Genomic DNA, 20,368 nt, shown 5'->3' on the forward strand with positions numbered 1-20,368 from the left:
TGCACATCCTGCACATGTACCCCTGAACTTAAAATGAAAGTTAAAAAAAATTGAATATATATACCACGGAATACTACTCAGCCATAACAAAAAATGAAATCATGTTTTTGCAGCAAGATGGCTGGAACTGGAGGACATTGTCGTAAGTGACATAATTCAGAAACAGAAAGCCAAATGCCTCATTTTCTCACTTGAAAGTAGGAGCTAAATAACGCATACACATGGGCGTAGAGTATGGAATGACAGACACTGGAGGCTCAGAAGGGTGGGCGGGTGTGACAGGGGTAGGTAATCAAAAATTACCTAATGGGTACAATGTACATTATTTGGGTGATGAATACAATAAGATCCCAGACTTCATAAAAAAAAAAAAAAAAAAAAGACGTTATGTTTCTAACACAATCCCAAAATTGTGTTGGGATTTAAGCACACTGGATCCTAGCACAGGATTCTCTGGAAGATCTCATAGCATTCACAACTGGCCAAGAGAAAAATAGATATGAAGTGCTCCAGAGGTCATGTCATAATGTTTTAAATGTGGTTATTATCTTGATCTAGAAACAAATTGAAAAAAACATATGTACCTCTAATAATTAGACTAGCTGAAAAGATCAATCTAATTAAGCCTTAGACACCACAGAAACCAAGAGATATGTCAGATACATGTCTATATGCATTTCTGCACGTGTGTCCACGTGTGTACTTCCTCAGAGGACTCCATTCAAAAGATCTTAACACATCCAAAGAAAAGTCTGAGAAACCAGCTTCCCTAGAGTGTCAATGAGGATGCTAGAAAGGTCAAGGCAGAGATCAGTCACCCCAGAGAAGACCAAAGAAGAGCACACGTGTTGGCATGGGGCTATGGAAAGGGAGGGGGCAGCACATGGAAGATTTCACTGATCAAACTGCTTTGCTGTGGACGGTGAGAAACGAAGATGCAATAGAGAACTGATGAAGAGTTTGCTGATTAAAGTGACATTGCAAGGTAGAAGAGGGAACAAAATCAGAACTAAGAAAGGACCTTCATGAGGGAAGTCATGCAGTAGTATGCTTTTTGGAAAAATAAGTAAGAAATTAAACTGTGGCCATTTAAAAAGGAAGACAAGTATTTTGAGCTTTTACAGAAATCAAATTTAAAACAAAATAAGTGTTGGAGGTGATGGATACCCCAATTACCCTGATTTGATCACTGCATGTTCTACACATGGATCAAAATATCACATGGACCCCAACATATGTACAATTATGATATATCAATTAAAAAATTTAAAAAAAGTTAAAAAATAAGATCATTGTATGAAAGGCATGGTTTAGAAGATAACATTGCAGACTGAGACTAAGAAAGTCAATATCAAATGAGAAATACCCATGAATAAGGATATTTTAGAGAGGATTTTACCTGCTGTGATACACTCAAATAGAGAACAGATGAAAAATATGGAACAAATACTGTGTTTTAAGGGAGGCATTTTCATGTGAACATTTAGAATCTTATGCCAGACAATCTCCCTCAACTGGACTTTCTTCCTGGAGGTTTCTTTAGAATGAGGGTTTGGCCAGGCATGGTGGCTCACGCCTGTAATGCCAGCACTTTGGGAGGCCAAGGTGGGCAGATCACAACGTCAGGTGATCAAGACCATCCTGGCTAACATGGTGAAACCTTGTTTCTACTGAAAAATACAAAAAATTAGCCAGACATGGTGGCACATGCCTGTGGTCCCAGCTACTCAGGAGGCTGAGGAAGGAGAGCTGCTTGAATCTAGGAGGTGGAGGTTGAAGTGAGCCGAGATCGCGCCACTGCACTCCAGCCTGAGAACAGAGCAAGACTCCATCTCAAAAAAAACAAAGCAAAACAAAACAAAACAATAGAATGAGGGTTTGAGAAAAAAGGAAAAGGGTGTCCACAAGCCCAGTACCTCACCACTTAGCACCTTGTATAAAACTCTCAGATAGACACCAGAAAAATGAAAGAAAGAATGAATGCATCATGAGAGAATGAGAGAAGAGGGCTGTACACAATGTCTTCCTAGCTTTGCCCACCCCCAAACCTACCACCGTCTAGTAACAACCCTAAATTGGCAACATTTTTCATTCTGAAATCACATTAAACTATATTTTAGTATCTCCATCTACATAAAATAAGAGGCAAGAAGAGAGAAACCTGCAAAAATAAGAAAGTCTTCCCACCCATCACCAAGGTTAAAAAAACAAACCCAACATGCTGTTGGCTCAGGTATAATAAGGGCCCAGGATACAAGAAAACAGTGAGAAATCAGAGGAAAGGGAACATAACAAGGTTTTCACGGACAGATGGGAAGAAGCTGAGAGTAAGAGTCAAGGTTTGAAAATTCAGTACCGACGAATTTAAATTAGAGGTAAGCATTTAGGAGAAAAACGCAAAATTTTTCAAATATTGTGAAGAGAGCCCCTGACTGGCCGGTTGAGCATGGTCTGGGGATGCACCACGCGATTCCTGAGATAGTCAGACTTCCTTCTTACAAATGCATCCTCAATCACAAAAATAGGAAAAGCAGAGCCAAATAAAGGGTGTTTCTCAAAAATAATTTTATTCTATCCTTAATAAACACAAGAAATAAATACTGTGATAACACGCAAACTTAAATAGAGTCACTTTTCCAGGATGTGGCTCTCGCACCTTCGGACAAACCCCCGGGCAAAGGACTGGCAAGTCTTTATGTATCATGCCAGTTCCCTTTCAGCTCCTCAACTTCCAGGTAGGGAATTGCATTTGATTATTGATTTCCTGATCTTTCCTCCTCAATTCCTGATCCCGTTCATTCCTAAAATTCCCTGTCTGCAAGGAGCCCCTGACCTCCATGGAGGCTTTCCACCAGGAGCCCACTGAGCAGGTGACAGGGAAGGTGAACCCACTGGCTCAGCCCCACAGGTCTCTGTGCCCACAGAGCAGGGTGGGAGGAGAAGGGCTTCAGAACCAAGGGTTCTTGGCCTTTTTTTTTTTTTGCCTTTGCATTTCCTCTGCATTTTTCCTGCATCAGAAGGGCTGTGATTCGTGTGCCGTAACTAGGCAGAGTAGGAGATCCCTGAATCCTGGTGTATGGACCTGACTCAGACGGGCCTTTGTGGACGAAATCGAGGACCTTGTACGCCCTCGTGTGGCCATAATGTTGACAGCAGCAGAGCCCAGGTTTGCATCTCCTGTTCAATCCTAAGACTGAACACGAGCTGCAGAGAATGGCTTTATTGCAGGCCTCTGGCTGTGCGGATCCAGCCGTTTGTGAGCACGTGACCGTGGCAGAGAGGAGAAACCCAGATTCACAGATAGCTTCCACCGGACCTGAACCACAGCCTGCCCACAGCCTCTACCCTCAGCCAACCTGCAGGCCCTTCAGCTCACCTGAACAAAAAGCTGAGTTTCTTGGGCTGAAAACCGCATCCCTGGCCAAGCCTCATTCATTCAGTTCAGCAAAACCAACCCCTCTGTTGTTACCTGTTGAATGAAAAAATAATCGACCGCCATCTCCGTTCCACTTTGCATTTGAAACTGAATTTGCAACTAAGAGTTTGCAAGGTTCCTCTTTCTTACTCATGGCTGCTTTGGCCAGTTTTCTGCCTGAGAAGAATCTTGGAAGGAGAAAAGAACATACATGCTCTGGAAACGGTGTCTCTGGGGCAGTGCTAATGTGCCTCGGGCACACACATATTCACAAGCCAAGCTGAGCACACCAAGTCACTCCAGAGAGTGCCCAATGGCGTCCGCAGAGACCCACCCAGCTGTCACCTGGAGTCTGTGCAGGGGATGGTTGACCACAGCTTTGTTGTCTCTACTCAGGAGTGCAAGCAGAAAAGGCCAAATACTAAGGAGATTCTGGCTTATTGTCCAGGGATATGAAAAGAAGAAGGAAAGGGGGATTCGAAGAATCAAGGGTCCAGGTGAAAGATTTCTGGGGCAGATCACCCGCACCAGACTGACATATCTCAGTCTTTGAACAGAAACAGACCCCTTGCCTGTACTAGCAGGCCAGGCAGGTAACCTCAGCCGAGATGACCAGAAAGAAACCCGCTCAGGCCTGTCAGGTGGATTTCCAGGTAAGGGACTTTCAGGGAGTTTAGGGCTAAACTCCTTGAGTTTCATTACTAGGGCAGTAACTGGCAAGATGGCACCACCATCTGTTCCTCTGAAGTATCACAGTTAGTCTAACCAGTGTCTCTTATCCTAGAGTTCAATCAACCTTTTCTATCTCCTTTTGCTCAAAGAAAAAGCTGCCTTCTCATTACCTTCTCATATGGCTTAGATACTTGTCCTGCCCAAATCTCATGCTGAAATGTGATCCCCAGTGTTGGTGGTGGGACCTGATGGGAGGTGTTTGTGTCATGGAGGTTGATCCGTAACGGCATGGTGCTGTCCGTGATCATGAATGAGTTCTCCTGATATCCGGCTGTTTAATAGTGTGGGGCGCCTCCCCTCTAGCCTCTTTTGCTCCCTCTCTTGTCATGTGAGATGCCTGCTCCTCCTTCACCTTCCACCATGAGTGTAAGCTTCCTGAGGCCTCCCAGAAACCAAGCAGATGCTGGCACCATGTTTCCTGTACAGCTTTAAGAACCATGAGCCAATTAAGCCTCTTTATGAATTACTCTGTCTCAGATATTTCCTTACAGCAACACAAAGAGTGGCCTAGCACACCTTCTGCACAGTCTCCCTCCCTTCTCCTGGTTTGTTCCTTTGCTTTTTCCTTGATGGTTTTACTTGCAACTGAAGGCTTGCCTCATTTCTTGTATTTAGACAATATGAGACTTGGGTCCAATGGATAGTGGATCAAGACTGCCTAACTACTGTCATTTTTGAGGATTAGAATTCTAGGCACAAGTTCTTTGTCTTATATACGTTTTGCAAATATTCCAGATATGTCACATATGTGTATATAGATAGAGCATTTCCTCCCAGGCTGGGGCTTGCCTTTACATTTTCTTATTGTGCTCTTTTCAAGGTTAAAAATTTTCAATTTTTGTGAAATCCAATTTATCTTTTCTCTTTTATGCTTTATATTTGCTCAGTACCAACACATCTATATTCCTTCTTGGTTGATAAGAATTTATGTTTTCTTTCAGAATTTACATTCTTTTAGATGTTACATTCAGTTATGTGATGTATTTCAAATTAAGTTTCATGTATGGTGTCAGGTAAGGTTCAATGTTCATTTATTCCATATATATGAGTTGTTCTAGCACGGTATCCGGTTTTTATTGCTTTACCTTGATACATTTGTAAAAAAAAAAGTCAAAAGCATAGATGTGTGAAGCAGTTCGTGACCTCTCTATTCTGTTTTATTGATTTGTATATCGATTGTGTAACCTTGCTAAATTAACTTATTCTAATAGCTTTTATGTAGGTTCTGGATTTTGACATTGCTTTTTCTTGATATACTTTGTCTACAGGATTGTAAATGCAATGCTTTCCCTTGACTTGTCACATTATTAAGACACTGATGACTATTCCTAAATCACACTGTGCAGCCAGTTCCGTTTCCAACGACCTGGATTGGATCTGGACCCACACGTGTGTCCTGTTCTGTATCCTGAAGCTCTTCCCAAACCCTGCCATGCGATGGTCCTCTGGCCCCATACTCAGTGGCTTCCTCCCTGTACCAGGTTGTTGTCCTGAATGTCATACTCTCTTCTTCATCCTCTAAGTCAGAGGCATCATATATATTTGCTTAGACAACAGCTTCAGTACAGAAATTCAATTTAGCAAATGAATCTTTCAGCTTTCACCCTGGAGGCGGTTATCACTCTGGGGGGGGGGGGGGACGGGGAATCCCATATCCATTGGTAACTGAGATTTTAAAAGACTAATACTTTTTAAACTTTATTATCATTTATTTATTCATGTGATTATTTAGGGTAATATTCCTTCCCCTGTGGGTTAAAGGGAGTTACCGAAGAAATATTTTATTTGATGAAGATGAACTTGTGTCTGGGAGTTTTACAGCTCCGCTACTCTGAGGACATCTTTTTGATGCAGGAGACATAGACCTCACCCTACAAAAGAATATTTACCAAAACAGATGTAATAATCTTAGCTAAAGTGGAAGGCCCAGGGTTGGGTGCAGAGATACATTATATGAAAAACTGAATACTAAATTACTTTAAAAAAAAAAAAAAGTCCAGAGAGTATTCAATAGTAAAGTCTTCTCTAAGCACAGGAGCACAGGAAGATAAAAACTTCGGCTGAGACGGGTGCGGTGGCTCATGCCTGTAATCCTAGCACTTTGGGGGCGCTGAGGTGGGTGGATCACTCGAGGTCAGGAGTTCAAGATCAGCCTGGCCAACATGGCGAAAGCCTGTCTCTACTAAAAATACAAAAAGTAGCTGGGCATGGTGGTGTGCACCTGCAATCCCAGCTACTCAGGAGGCTGAGGCAGGAGAATCTCTTGAGCTGAGATCACACCAATGCACTCCAGCCTGGGCAACAGTTGAGCAACACTTTGTGTTAAAAAAAAATTGGTTGAATACTGGGCAATGAATTTTCTCATAGCCTGCTAAGCAATGATCATCAGCTAGAGATTGTTAGTGGTTGTGTTTTCTCTGTGTTTTTTGAGTTTCCCCTATAGCCGTAGAACAGGACAATAGGAATCTGCTATAGACTCCAATTACAAAGAGTAGAGAGAATTATTTCCCTGCTAGTTACTCTGAAAACACAAGCTGAAAGAAAGAGTACCACCTTCTGTATCCCTCAGCAAATAGCATCATTCCTACTACCATCCTCCACCACCCAGGCATCGCTGCCTCAAAATGCTCTATTGTTGTCATGAGTCACTGACACATGACACCTTCTAGGGGCAGTGGCACCTACCAGAGTTAGCCTCTGTGTAAAGAAAGCAGAACTGGTCAGAGAGATGCCTGGCAAACTGGAAAGCACTGGCAGGGATGTGTGACTCACTGGGTACCTTCCAAATTGCATGTAGTTGGTTACCATGTTTCAAGTGCTTTCACATTTTAACATTTATGAAGTTGGGATACTGCTTATACTATATATGTATGTATACTTCTTGCACATTTACATATACACATGTGCAAAATATCATTTATTTATTCATTTGATTATTTAGGGTAATATTCCTTCCCCTGTGGGTTAAAGGGAGTTACAGAAGAAACCTGTTACATGTAGAAACATACACACTTTATAAGGTAGTGTTCCCCTTTCTCCCCTGGAAAGCTATGATGAAATGGATGCTGTCTATTTCATGTGTATTCCAGTATCATATTTGTGAAAGGAGGAAATATACTCATTACCAGGGCTGTTGCAACATGTTAATAATACTAACTGAATGTGTCTGTAATTTTAAGGGTTTGTGGTGTTTTTGCGTTAGGAAATCTTGCAGCTTGCTTCTCTTTTATTAGGCAATTGTGACACCTGCTGTCAGAAATAAAGAACTTACCCTCTTCTCAAAAACAAGCCTTTGCTATGGAAAAGAAAGAAGTGCTAAGACATGCAAACTTCTGGGGGAAGATGAACAAATAAGTTATTTTTTTTTCTGACTGTTTAAAGTCCAGTGTTAAGCAGGTAGCATTTGTCATTGAAACATTCTAAACCTCCCCCTAATCCTGTCTTTCTACCTCCCACTCCCTGCCTTTTTCCCTCAGGATGTGGTGGTGAGCCATTTGGAGACCAATAGTTGGACTAACATTTGCAGAAATCTACCCAACCTTTGGGCAAGTAGACAGCACTCTTTTCTGGTTTCTAGCTACCTACATAAGTTTGCCTCTAATTTTTTGAAAATATGACTTTATTAAGGTGTAATTTATACACAATAAAATGCACTTACTTTAATGGCACAGTTCAGTGAATTTTAACAAATGTAACAGTTTCCTCAGTCATAATATGAAACATTTCCTCTACCCATTCCTTTATGCCACTTCTTTGTTAGCCCCGATTTCATCTTGGGTCCCAGGCAATCACTGATCTGCTATCACTATAAATTAAGTTTGTCTTTTCTAGTGCGAAGCAAAGGGAATCATCCAGAACACGTGTTTTGTGCCAGGCATCTTTCACTCAGTGTAATGTTTAAGAGACTCGCTTATTGTTCCAGTTACTGCTGCTGCATAACTCGTCACCTCAAACTCAGTGGCAGGTAACAGACATTTTAGCACGCTCATTGATCCCACAGGTTAGACTTTCATCAGCTCACAACAGGGACAGCTCTGTGGTCTATAGGGCCTCAGCTGGGAATATGGGAAAACTAAGGGTGAGTAAGTGCTTGGGGGCCAGAGTAATGGGGGTGATTTCACTCCAGTGCCTAAGGATTGATGCTAATTACTAGTAGAGACCTCAAAGGCATGTATGGGCTGGAACACTTGGATGTGGTCTGACAGCTTCATGGTCTCAGAATAGTGAGAATCACTAGGTCAGGAATCCAGGAAGAAGCCGTTTGGCCTTTTCTGACCTAGTCGTGGAGGTTATGTAGTGTCACTTGGGTTGTGTTATGTTGCTTTTAAGTACGTTATCATGGTCAGTGTAGATTTAAGGGAAGGCCCAACAAAGAATTTGACAAAGGATCCGTGGATATATATTAAAACTGCTGCATCATTTAATTGTACTAGAATCATTTTAAAAAAATCATTTTTAATGATTTTTTAAGAAATCATTTTTTAATTGTTCATGGGTAGTTAGGCAGTTTCCAGTTTTTGGGTATTGTGAATATAACCGTAATGAACATTTGTGTACAAGTCTTTGTGTGGGCATATATTTTCATTTCTCAGAGTAAATACCAAGAGTAAAATTTCTAGGCCATATGGCAATATATATTTAACTTTATAAGAAACTGACAAAATGTTTTCTAGAATGATATCACTTTACATCCCCGACAGCCATATGTGAGAATTCAAGTTGCTTTACATTTTCAACAAGTTAGTATTGTCAGCTTTTTCAAATTTTAGTCATTCAATTGTCTATATAATGTTATCTCATTTCCTTAATGACTAATGTCATTTGAGCACAGTTCTGAATGCTTATTGGCTCATGTGTGTTGAAATCATTTGCATGCCTTTAATGAGTTCTTTGTCCTATTATTAAATGATTGCAGTTCTTTATATATTCCTGATATAAGTTCTTTATTAGATATACATACTACACAAATATCATTCTCAGTCCAAATAATTTTTTCCTTTTGTGTCTTATTTTCTCTGTACTAAGAAATGTTTGCTTCTCTTGGGTTGTTAAGATGTTCTCCTATATTTTCTTCCAGAATTGTATTATTTTAGTTCTTACATTACATTTTTGATGCAGTTTCATGTATAATGTTAGATATGTTTAATGTTCATCTTTTCCATACCTATGTCCAGTAGTTCTAGCACGATTAATTGAAAAAAGTATCCTTCCCTCATTGAATTACTTTCATACATTTGCAAAAATAAGTGATGAGCATAGACTTGAGAATCCATTTCCGTCATCTTTATTCTGTTCCATTGATCTGTACGTCAATACTTTAGATGGTTTGACCTTGCTGAACTAATTTATTAGTTTCAATAGCTTTTGGAGACTCTTTAGGATTTTCTATATTCAATATCATGTTGTCCGCAAATAAAGAGGTTTTTACTTCATTCTTTCTAAATAGTACACTTTTTATTTTTTTTTCTTATTTTATCATGATGTTAGGTACTCTAGAAAAATATTTAGTAGAACTGTTGAGAATGAATATCCTTGTCTTGTATTTGATCTTCTGGGGGACACATTTACTCATTCACTATAAGCAAGCTTTCTCAGTCTCCTAGAGATGAAGTTGACATTGGCGCTTGACAATTCTTTACTGTGCAGGTGGTGGTCTTACGTATTATAGGATGTTTTGCAGCACTTTAGGCTTCTCCTCACTAGACACAAGTGGAACGTCATCCTCCACCCTAATTGTGACAAGCAAACCTGTCTCCAAACATTGTCAAAAGTTCCCTAGGGGCAAAAATTACTCCCAGTTGAGCAACATTGCCATAAAGTATGATTTTTAACTGTAGGGTTTATGGAGATGCACATTATTCAGTTGAGAAATTTCTCCTCCATTTCTAGTTTGCTGAGAACTTTTATCATCATTGGGGGTAGAGCTTTATCAAAGGATGTTATTGTTATAGTAAGTCCTATGATTTTGAAGCAGCATTGCTGTCTGGGGTAAATACCCAAGGATTGTCTTCTCACACCAGGGAAATTAAGGATGTGGACACACAAGAAGGAAGTTTAACAGCAGAGGTGTAATAGATGAAAGAAAGGGAAGAGAAGAGCTCTCTCTCTTATAGAGAGAGGGGTTCTAGAGTAAGTCTTCTGATTCCATAGAGAAATGCATGGGGTTTTATCGATTGGCTGGAGGAGGCAGTGTCTAATTACATAGAGTCCAAAAGATTGGTCAGACCCACAGGTGTGCCATTTACATAGCACAGGAAGAACCTGGCCATCCTACCCTAATCTTTTATTATGCAGATGGAGTCTCTACCTGGCCATTGCCCTGTTGCTTGCCTTTGTCCTTTTTTTTTTTTTTTTTTTTTTTTTTTTTGAGGCGGAGTCTTGTGCTGTGGCCCAGGCTGGAGTGGAGTGGTGTGACTTTGGCTCACTGTAACCTCCGCCTACTGAATTCCAGTGATTCTGCTGCCTCAGCCTCCCGAGTAGCTGCAAGTACAGGCACTTGCCACCACCCCCTGCTAATTTTTGTATTTTTAATAGAGAAGGGGTTTCACTATGTTGGCCAGACTGGTCTTGAACTCCTGACCTCAGATGATCTGCCTGCCTGGGCCTCCCAAAGTGCTGGGATTACAGACCTGAATCACTGGGCCTGGCCTGCCTGTCTTTTTGCTGTACACATGGCAAAAAAGAAAACAGATGAGCGAATCTCCGTTTTAAACATGACTGCCCCCTAGGAAGTCTTTTCCTACTGGGACGGCTGCCAGTGTTCACCTGTACAAGCTTCCAGCTTGTTTAATTATGTCTGCAGCTCGATTTAACAGGCTGCTCTTTGTTAGAAAAGAAATGATTGGGGGGCTGCTTTTTATTAAAAGGAAAACCTTACCAAAGAGTCTACCCTTACTATCTGCCTAAATAATTTGTTTCTAGCTCCTTTATTAGTTTCTCTTTCATTATGTTCATATGATGAAATGTAGAGGTTAATTTTTGAATGTTACACCAAACTTGTATTTCTAGAATAAACTCTACCTGATCATGCTGTGTTGTTCATTAATATATTGTTATACTTAATTTATTTATATTTTTAACTCTTTTCTTGCTCTCTTCATGAAACATAAGCCAATCATTTTCTTAAAATATTTTTTATGGTTTTGGTAATAGGTTAATTCTAATCTCAAAATATAATTGTGAACATTTTCCTTTATATTTGAAATTTAAAAAGAGTTCATATAGAATTCTTAAGATACTGGAATGAATTTCACCAAAGAAGTTATCTGGATCTTGAGTTTTCATTGAGGAAAGGTTTAAAACTACAAATTCCATATTTCTAATTGCTGTGTCTATTCAGATTTTCTACATCCTGCTTAGTTTGTTTAAACAACTTAAATCTTTTAAGGAATTTCCCCGTTTCATGTAGAGTATAAATATTTGTTTGCATAAAGTGGCACTGATCATAATCCCAAACACTTACCCTGCGGGGTTGCTATTCAATCACCAGCACTGTTTACACCAAATCTGTGGTCTGTACATGAGGGTGTGTCAAACGGATTTTCACACACCCAAAACAACACAGAAGCATGGCAGAGAAGGTGGGAAAGTTCAACAGGAAATGCTCACAACTATGCACATCAATTCATAGAAAATTTCAGAAAGAACACAGCCACGTAGAAAATGAATGTGAATGTATTTTCCAAAAACTATGTCCTAAGAGGAAAAAAAAAAGCAGATATTCATCATTATGCAAGACTTCAAATTATAGTTAATGATGATAAAAGTCAGTCAGTTCTTAGGAACTACTTCTGTTCCTACCATATCTGTCTCTCTACTATACTTTCTCACATGTCCAACTTTTCTATTTAGTTTTTACCCCCCTGTTTTAAATTGTCAGCATTATTCTTTTTACACTTTTTACAATTTGCTATGCCATGAATTTCATTATTACATCATTTCCAATACTAACGGTGTAAACTGTGTAGACTTTTAGAAAGTTTTTACATCTAAACTCTATCTAGTCCATAGAAACATAAAAACATTTTCTCCATATGCCACAAAACTATAGCAGTAAGATCATGCAACCTAGGTTAACAAGAAAAATAGGCTTAACAGAGCACCAGCTAAAGTTCTTGAAATTATCTTTTCTAGTAAATCGTGTAGATCAACTACTTTTCTAGTTAATTAATTCTCCCTATAGGGTAAAACACATTCACATGTAGACCTGTGCATGTTCATGTAGAAAACAAATGAACAAAACAAATCCATTAATGTTACTCAAAAAATGTGACTATATTGTTTTCTGTGTTTGTTTTATTTTCATTCGGGAAATTAAAATAAGCTTCATAGAATTAGAGAATCAGAATAGTTTGTTGTAAATTAAAAGGAAACATTCACTTGGTTGACTTAAAATGTTTTTTTCAGTAATTTTACTCTTTAGATAAAGTGTCTTTTCCCAGGGCCTGCTGTGGAAGTCAGACTTCTTTATTAGAAAAAGATCATTTTCTTTTGGAGAAAAGAACTTCAGTACCTAACAACCTTAATGGATTTAGAGCTAATTTTAGAAAAAGGTATATTTAGGACATATATTGATTACTAGTACTGATTAAGTTCATGTTTCTTCAGAAGTATATATTCCAGTTACCAGTCTATTTTCCTATTACCTAAATGAGATTTCTAACTGCTTTGAATCCTAAGTCTTCGCAAGAGGTAGATACTTGTTTTGTTTTTTGTTTTGTTTTGTTTTTAAGTTATTTACTTTTAACAGTGTTAGCATGATATCCTGAAAAAACAATTGGCTTTTTAGGAAATAGACTCAGGAATCCTTATTCTGGCACTTAATATCCATGTGAAATGAGAAGGAGAATTAGTTTACTTATCTATAAAATGACCATCCCATCCTCCCATGTTAAAGATGAGGACACAGGGTAGGCAAGCCCTGGATAAAACATGGTTATGTTCTGCCATCTTTGGAAGGTTTGATAGAGATTGCTTAGCAGTGTGTGCGAGACACAGTAAGCATTCAACAAATGGAAGGTAGTATTAGTAAATATCAATAATAGAAAAGGTTTTTCTCTTTGTTCAATCTCAGATGTAATATCACAGCTTTGCCGATTTTCTACTGCACCATTATCTTCTGATCTAGAAGACAATAGCCCAGGGCACACTGAGCACCTTTCTTTAAGTCTGTTTTTTGGGGCTTACAGTCTTCTGTGTCACATGTACTGACACAGTCCTTTACACACTTTCAACAAAGAGGGGGGCCCCAGTGTCCAGGTAAAGAATTCCCAGAAGCTTTATTATGAGGCTGGATATTCTAAGAGAAAAGCTTGGCTTTTTCTAACAAAACATACATAACATTAAGTTAGCTACACAGTAGGTCAAACAAATTATTTTATCTTTGTTTTCTTGCTTCTTTTTTTCCTTGCTCTTATATATGTGTGTATGTTTGCACATGCACATATCTGCATGTACAGGGGCAGTGCTCCATTACTTTTACTATTTGAGAGGCCTTCTATTCAACCTGGTTCTTCAAATTTCCATTTCAGTTCTTCTTAAGAGCTCTTGTCAGTAAAATGTAATGCAATAAACCTCTAGGGGCAATAGATACTTTGAGTTAGAAATATATGCTTAAAAAAATGACTCCTCCTTCTCTCCACTCTTCTTTCTTATAATACTGAGTTATAGCTGCAGTTATATAATTAGTTGAAAATCTATTTTAGAAGGAATAATGATTTATATGTGCTCCACATTTATTTCCTTGGAGTTTAATCTACTTAGCAGTACTTTTTTTGGTAGGCCAAAACCTGGCCCAGAAGCTGGTCACCCTAAATAAATACTATTAAATATTTTCCTCTTGAGTGGTTCAAAAATCTCCCCAAATTTGAAATGCTGACAAAAAATTAAAAATAACCCTAACATTTAAAAAATCACTTCAGTCAGAGGTTGATATACATTTTCTGTAAAGGCCAGATAGTATGTACCTATTTTAGATCTCAAAGGCCATATGTTTTATCTTGTAACAAAGCTGCCATTGTATCACGAAGGCAGCCACAGACAAGTAGACATGGCCATGTTCCAATAAAGCTTTATTTATAAAACTTGTTGTATTCCATAGATTGCAGTATCCTTTCCCCTGGCTTAAGAAATGCAATGCCTACCACTTTATTCTTAATTTTAGAGAAAATCATGGAGTAGTCTTTCAAATCACTGAGAAAAAGCTTTCAAAATGCTTTGAAAATCATCACATTTAATACCTATGTTAAACACAGTTGGAGGGCCGGGCGCGGTGGCTCAAGCCTGTAATCCCAGCACTTTGGGAGGCCGAGGCGGGTGGATCACGAGGTCGAGAGATCGAGACCATCCTGGTCAACATGGTGAAACCCCGTCTCTACTAAAAATACAAAAAATCAGCTGGGCATGGTGGCGCGTGCCTGTAATCCCAGCTACTCAGGAGGCTGAGGTAGGAGAATTGCCCGAACCCAGGAGGCGGAGGTTGCGGTGAGCCGAGATCGTGCCATTGCACTCCAGCCTGGGTAACAAGAGCGAAACTCCGTCTCAAAAAAAAAAAAAAAAAAAAAAAAAAAAAAAAAAAACAGTTGGGATACCCTTTCTCCAGAAAAAAGAAAACTCCAGGAATAAAATTTCTGAGCCTGAATGATAAAAATAAAATATATCAGTGTGAGAAAAAACTAAATTAAGATCAAATCTGGCACACTGAAAACCATTTTCTTCTTTCCTCATTCCAATCCATTATTCCAGGTATCCTTATCATTCAAAAAACAGGTCAAACTATTTTATGTCTGCATTTAAAATCTTTAGCAGCTATTGCCATCAGGATAAATTATCTTTTTACCCTAGCAAACTGACCTCTTCACAATCCATCTCCACCCTACCTGAGCAGCTCATCTCATGCCCTGCCTTTCCTCTCCCGAAACCCATTAACCGATTCCATCACTACACATTTCCACTGAGCACCCAGTTCCAGGAATGTGTCAGTGTTCATGTGTGCATTGATTCCACCTATATTGTTTTTAAGCAACTTCATTTCAGTTCATAAGAATACTGCACTACAGACCACTTGTGGGAAAATCTCACCTTCCCATTAACATGTAACTTTATTTTTTTTAAACTTTTCAAAAGGGTATTCAATTGCTACAAACATTAATTACTCAGGGAAAGCAACAGAGAAACTCACGAAAGGAATATGGTGGAAGCCAATGCTTGAGGGCCTTAAACCATAACAAACAAAAACAGAATGGAAGAAACAAAAGAGAACAAAAGCCTACTTCCTGACTTCATAGGGAGACACTGAGAATAGTTTTTTTGTGTGAATCCTCCTTAACCATTCGGGAAAAATAAGCATGATTTTTGAAGGAAGAAACTTTGATGAAAGAAAATTTTAAAATTCTTAGATTTCTATCTAGGACAACCATTGGCATGAGGAGGCAGCAGGACCACCAACAAGACACAGAGGAAGGCAGAGGCTTCAATAACACCCTTTACCTTTGTATCATTTGCAGTTAGAATTTGAAAATGGAAGAGACTGGTTTTCTTAATTTCAAACCTTGTGCTGGTGGTGGTTACCTTGAGAAGCAAAAATGTTTTTCTAAAGACTATCATTGATAAAGGGTTTCTCTGTGATGCACAGAATTGAGAGTTAGAATAGTGAAACCCAGTAAATTAATTGTCTAAGAGACTTGGGCTTGGACAAAGCTTCCCCATTTGCTGGTTTTCCTAGAGCAGGTGAATTTTTCTCTTGAGCCTTGTTTTTTTCATTAGTAAAATGGCTAAACAATAACTAACATATATTCTTAAAATGACTCAGCCTGACAGAGCGATTGCTCCGGATATTAGCTGTATTTCATCACTAGAGGAGTTAATTTCAAACCTGCCTCAAGTGCACACTTCCCAAACTAAGGAGGGAATTCTGGGTGCCAGAACACACTCCTTTAATTTCTCCTGCCCGGGAACAGAAGCTCAGGGAGCTTCTGGCACAGATCTGAGGGCCACACTCAGCCTCTGACCCATGATTAATGGAGTCCTGCTGGTACAGGCACACAGAGATCAGGCTATGCCCAAAAGAACAACCGTGGGTGAAAGCGATCTTACAGAGTTGACTGAGCAGACTGTAGAGATGCTATCACACTCATTTCTCTTTTCAAAACCACAAAACAAAATGATGATGGATATTCAGGATTTTATAACTATTACTATGGCCTTGGCTCTGGTATTCGATGGCTCGTGAATAGCTCTTGATCCCAGATAACTCTGGAGCTTTTCAGCAGCCTTCAGCTAACTGTAGAGACCCAGAGCAGTATATATTTTTAGGAAAATAAAGGTTACAGTGGTAATTGTTTCTTAGTCACATCAAATATATAATATTTTCCATCTCTTATATAAATTGAGTGTGGCAATAAAGTTATGATAAATCAATTAACTTCTTAAACTACTACTTACAGAGTCCCAGTAATGTGCATGGTCTAGTGTTTTCAGACCTTGCAGAAGACGCATGAATGTCAGCCATGGTTTCTGTCTTCAAGGAGCCTACACATATTGTGAAAGATAATATGAGAATGTGACCTATGATTCCTGGCATTGCAAATGTTCTGAAGCAGGAAGAGGCAGAGGACCTGAAACATAAAATTTATCACTTTATTAAGGTCTAAACAAACTGACTAACTGAATACCTCACAGCTCACTACAACTAGTCCACCATAACGAGGGGGAAAAAAAGATCCAAGACTCACTCAAAGGCCCTCACACACAAACAGGCAGAATTGCACAGCAGAGGCTGGCAGAGTGCTAGGAGTCAGGGAGAGGTAGCAGAGCTTTCCTGGAGAATGTGATATTGCATGTGTGGGTTTGGGGAAAGTGATGGGCATGGGGCAGGAAGCCCCTCATGCCAGAGGATGATTTATCATATTGTCAAATGGGAGGAGAAAGGTGATATGGAACTAAAAATATGATTAAGCTGCAAAAGGCTTTACAGGTACCCTTAGAGTTCTGTTCAATCAACCTTGAAAACTGTGTTTCAGCAAAAGCCGTAGGGGGATGAAAGCAAAGATAGCTGTGTGGGAGAATTCACACAGGCATGCCAATAAAAGGAGCAGGGACACCAAGAACTGAGCAGACCAACCAACCAAGAGACCAGCTGGCCAAAAGTAGCATCTCTACTCTTTCTTAGTTGATGATTATAAAACATTTTCCAAACAGTGACTGGGCATGATAACTTAGGTCTCCTTATCCTTGAGCATTCATGATACTAGGAAATTGTCTTCAGAAAGAAGAATCTGGAGTCTTGGTTATTTATTCATTACACTCAGTTCTTGGAAAGAAAATGTAAGCTATTATAAGAAATGCAAGCAAATGTACTCTAAGGACAACATTCTTTAAAATGGTCATTTTACACCAAGAGTACTTATTGAGAGGCTACTATATGTGAGGGACTACTCTAGACATTAAGGATTTTACACTGAACCACAGATGAAATTCTGTGTTGCATTCTAGTATAGAAGGATAGATGAGAAATACATAAATAAAGCCTTCATCGAGCAGGTGCTAAGAAGTGATATAAGACACCAAGTGGTGAGGGGGATGCATGTTTAAATGCATGTATGTGGGGGGAGTGCAATTTAAAATCGAGTGGAAAGTGCTGACATTTTCTGAAAAGTGGGAAGATCTTACTGCAAAGGTGACATTTAAAGAAAGAACTAAAAGAGGTGAGAGACAGAGCTAGGAGGAAGGAGCCGTAGAATAACAACATGCTGGCATCTCACAGCAAGAACACAGCAAGTTACATACAGCAAGAAGGGCAGAGAAGGTGAGCGGGGGTGGGTAAGGGGTAAGGTTCATGAACAACAGGGCCCCAGAGCAAATGGGGACTTGGAGATCATTGCAAGGAATTTAGTTTCTACTCACCTACTCACAGGGGGGTAGGAAGCTATTGGAAGATCTTAAATAAATAATGACATGGCATTGTGTCCATTTTAAAAGGATGACTGGCTAATTTTTTAAAAAAGGAATCATGGGAGAGAAGCAAGAACAAAAGCAATGACACTGCCAATCAAGAGGGAGCCACAGAAGTCCTAGTGAGAGGTGACTACGGATTAGCTGAGTGGTGACAGTGCAGATGAGAAGTGGTTCAATTCAGAGTATATTCTGAAGGAGGAGACAACAGGATTTCCTGGCAGATTGTAGAGTGTGAGGGGAAGCAAGGTGTCAATGATGGCTTCAGCGTCTTTGCCTTGAGTAGCTCTATTGACAGTGTTGCCATGTACCTGAGGTGAGAAAGACATGGAGAAAGAGTTGGGAGATGAAGATCATGAGTTTGGTTTTTGTATGTATTAGAGTTGGAATCCCTACTAGAGACCAAAATGAAGATGACAGATATTTGAAGTCAAGGAAATATTTCCGGTTTCTATGAATTTGACAATCAACCACACAGCTATAGTTTTAAAGACATACAATTCATTGAGATTCAAGAATAAGCGTAGACAGAAAGGAGAATAAGCAAAAGGAGTGAGCTTTTAGGATCTTCCCATGTTTATGTGTCTGGAGCATGGGGAGAGATAAGAAGGAAAGTCTGAGCTGAAAGTCACAAGAAGAAAGTGTATCCAAAAAGCAGATGATCAATAACAAATCAAACACGAATGAGAGGTCAAATGAAGTCAGGACTGCTGAGAACAGACCAACAAATTTAAAATATCGGGATTCTTAGTGACCCTGATGAGTAGTTTCAGCGAGTAATGAGGGCAAAAACCTGTGGGGTGGCCTATAGAGGGAATGATGAGAAGAACTAGCGACAATGATCATAAATAACTCCTTAAGGGGATTTTGTTATAAAGAGATCAGAAAACTGAAGGCAGTTGGACGGAAATGCGAGATCAAGAGAGTTACTACATGTTTTTAAAGATGAAAGGAAGTGCAACTTGTTTATATGCGCGTGTAAATGCTCCAGGACAGCATGGGAAAAGGAGGCAAGCTGGGTGAGTTGCTGCTCTCAATCGAGAAAACCGATGAGACAAGTCTCAATTATCTTAGGAGGTTTATTTGCCAAAGTTAAGGATACGCACCCATGACACAGCCTCAGGAGGTCCTGAAGACACGTGCTCAAGGTGGTTGGGGTACAGCTTGGTTTTGTACATTTTAAGAAGACGTGAGACATCAATCCATATATGTAAGAAGTACATTGGTTCCATCCAGAAAGGCGGGACAACTTGAAGCAGGGAGGGGGCTTCCAGGTCACAGGTAGGTAAGAGGCAAATGTTTACATTCTTTGAGTTTTTGATGAGCCCTTCCAAAGGAGGACATCAGAATATGCATCTATCTCAGTGAGTAGAGGGACAACTTTGAAAATGGAATGGGAGGCAGGTTTGTCTATCCTGATCAGTTTCCAGCTTGACTTTTCCCTTAGCTTCATAATTTTGGGGCCCCAATATTTTCTTTTCATACTGCCATGATGGCCTTCCATAGGGAAGAAGAGTGGCAGTCTAGTGCAGAAGTGGTCGTATCAGCCTTTGACAGAAGCATGGCCCATTCATTCTCAGTAATTGTAAGACAGAGGATCTGGTCACAGATTGGTGGGTAGAAGTGGTAGTGGGACTTTGTAGAAATGCTTTTCTTATTGTCTCTTTTTTCCAGTAAATGGAAGCAAGGTCATTAACTATTAGAGATGAAGGAAGAGCCACTGGAGGACTGAGAAGTGAGGAAGATGAGGAGGAGCCACTGGAAAAAGATGAAACTTATGAATAGAAGTATGAATGCCATCACCTTGGGCATTATTCAACAGGGGAAAAATCTAATTATACTGCCTTTTATACCCTGTCACCATTTGGTTTTAAGCCTGTGTTATTTAAGCCATTTTGACCTTATTGAACTTAGTGAAATTCTTAAAGCTGTTATGAAACAGTCAGATTGAAAGTGAGAAAAACATCAACAGTTTCACAAAATTGAGAGTTATCCATGTGTTATGCACTATGTATTAATTATCTTGTTTAATGTACACAGTGATCCTAACATAGTATATGATACTAGGATCACTGTGTACATTAAACAAGATTAATGAAAATATTAAGTAGTTTATTCAATGTCACTAGCTAAATAATATGATTACCATAATTAAGAGGTGAAATTGTTATGTACTCTGTTTACTCTGGGCCTGCCACTCTCTAGTAATAACCTTAACTCTTTGGACAGCAGAGTCAATTTTTGTGACTCTTGTTCCATTTATTACTTGAC

The 20,368-nt window shown here is 39.4% G+C and overlaps 1 long non-coding RNA gene across 1 annotated transcript in view; it reads right to left on the reverse strand.

Annotated features, from left to right (window-relative positions):
- The window catches only part of LOC141580869 (uncharacterized), a 602,033-nt gene that overhangs the window by 129,753 nt on the left and 451,912 nt on the right, over nucleotides 1–20,368 (reverse strand). The gene's annotated exons all lie outside the window — the stretch shown is intronic.

This window comes from Saimiri boliviensis, chromosome 13, assembly GCF_048565385.1.
Source record: "Saimiri boliviensis isolate mSaiBol1 chromosome 13, mSaiBol1.pri, whole genome shotgun sequence".
Classification (NCBI taxonomy): domain Eukaryota; kingdom Metazoa; phylum Chordata; class Mammalia; order Primates; family Cebidae; genus Saimiri; species Saimiri boliviensis.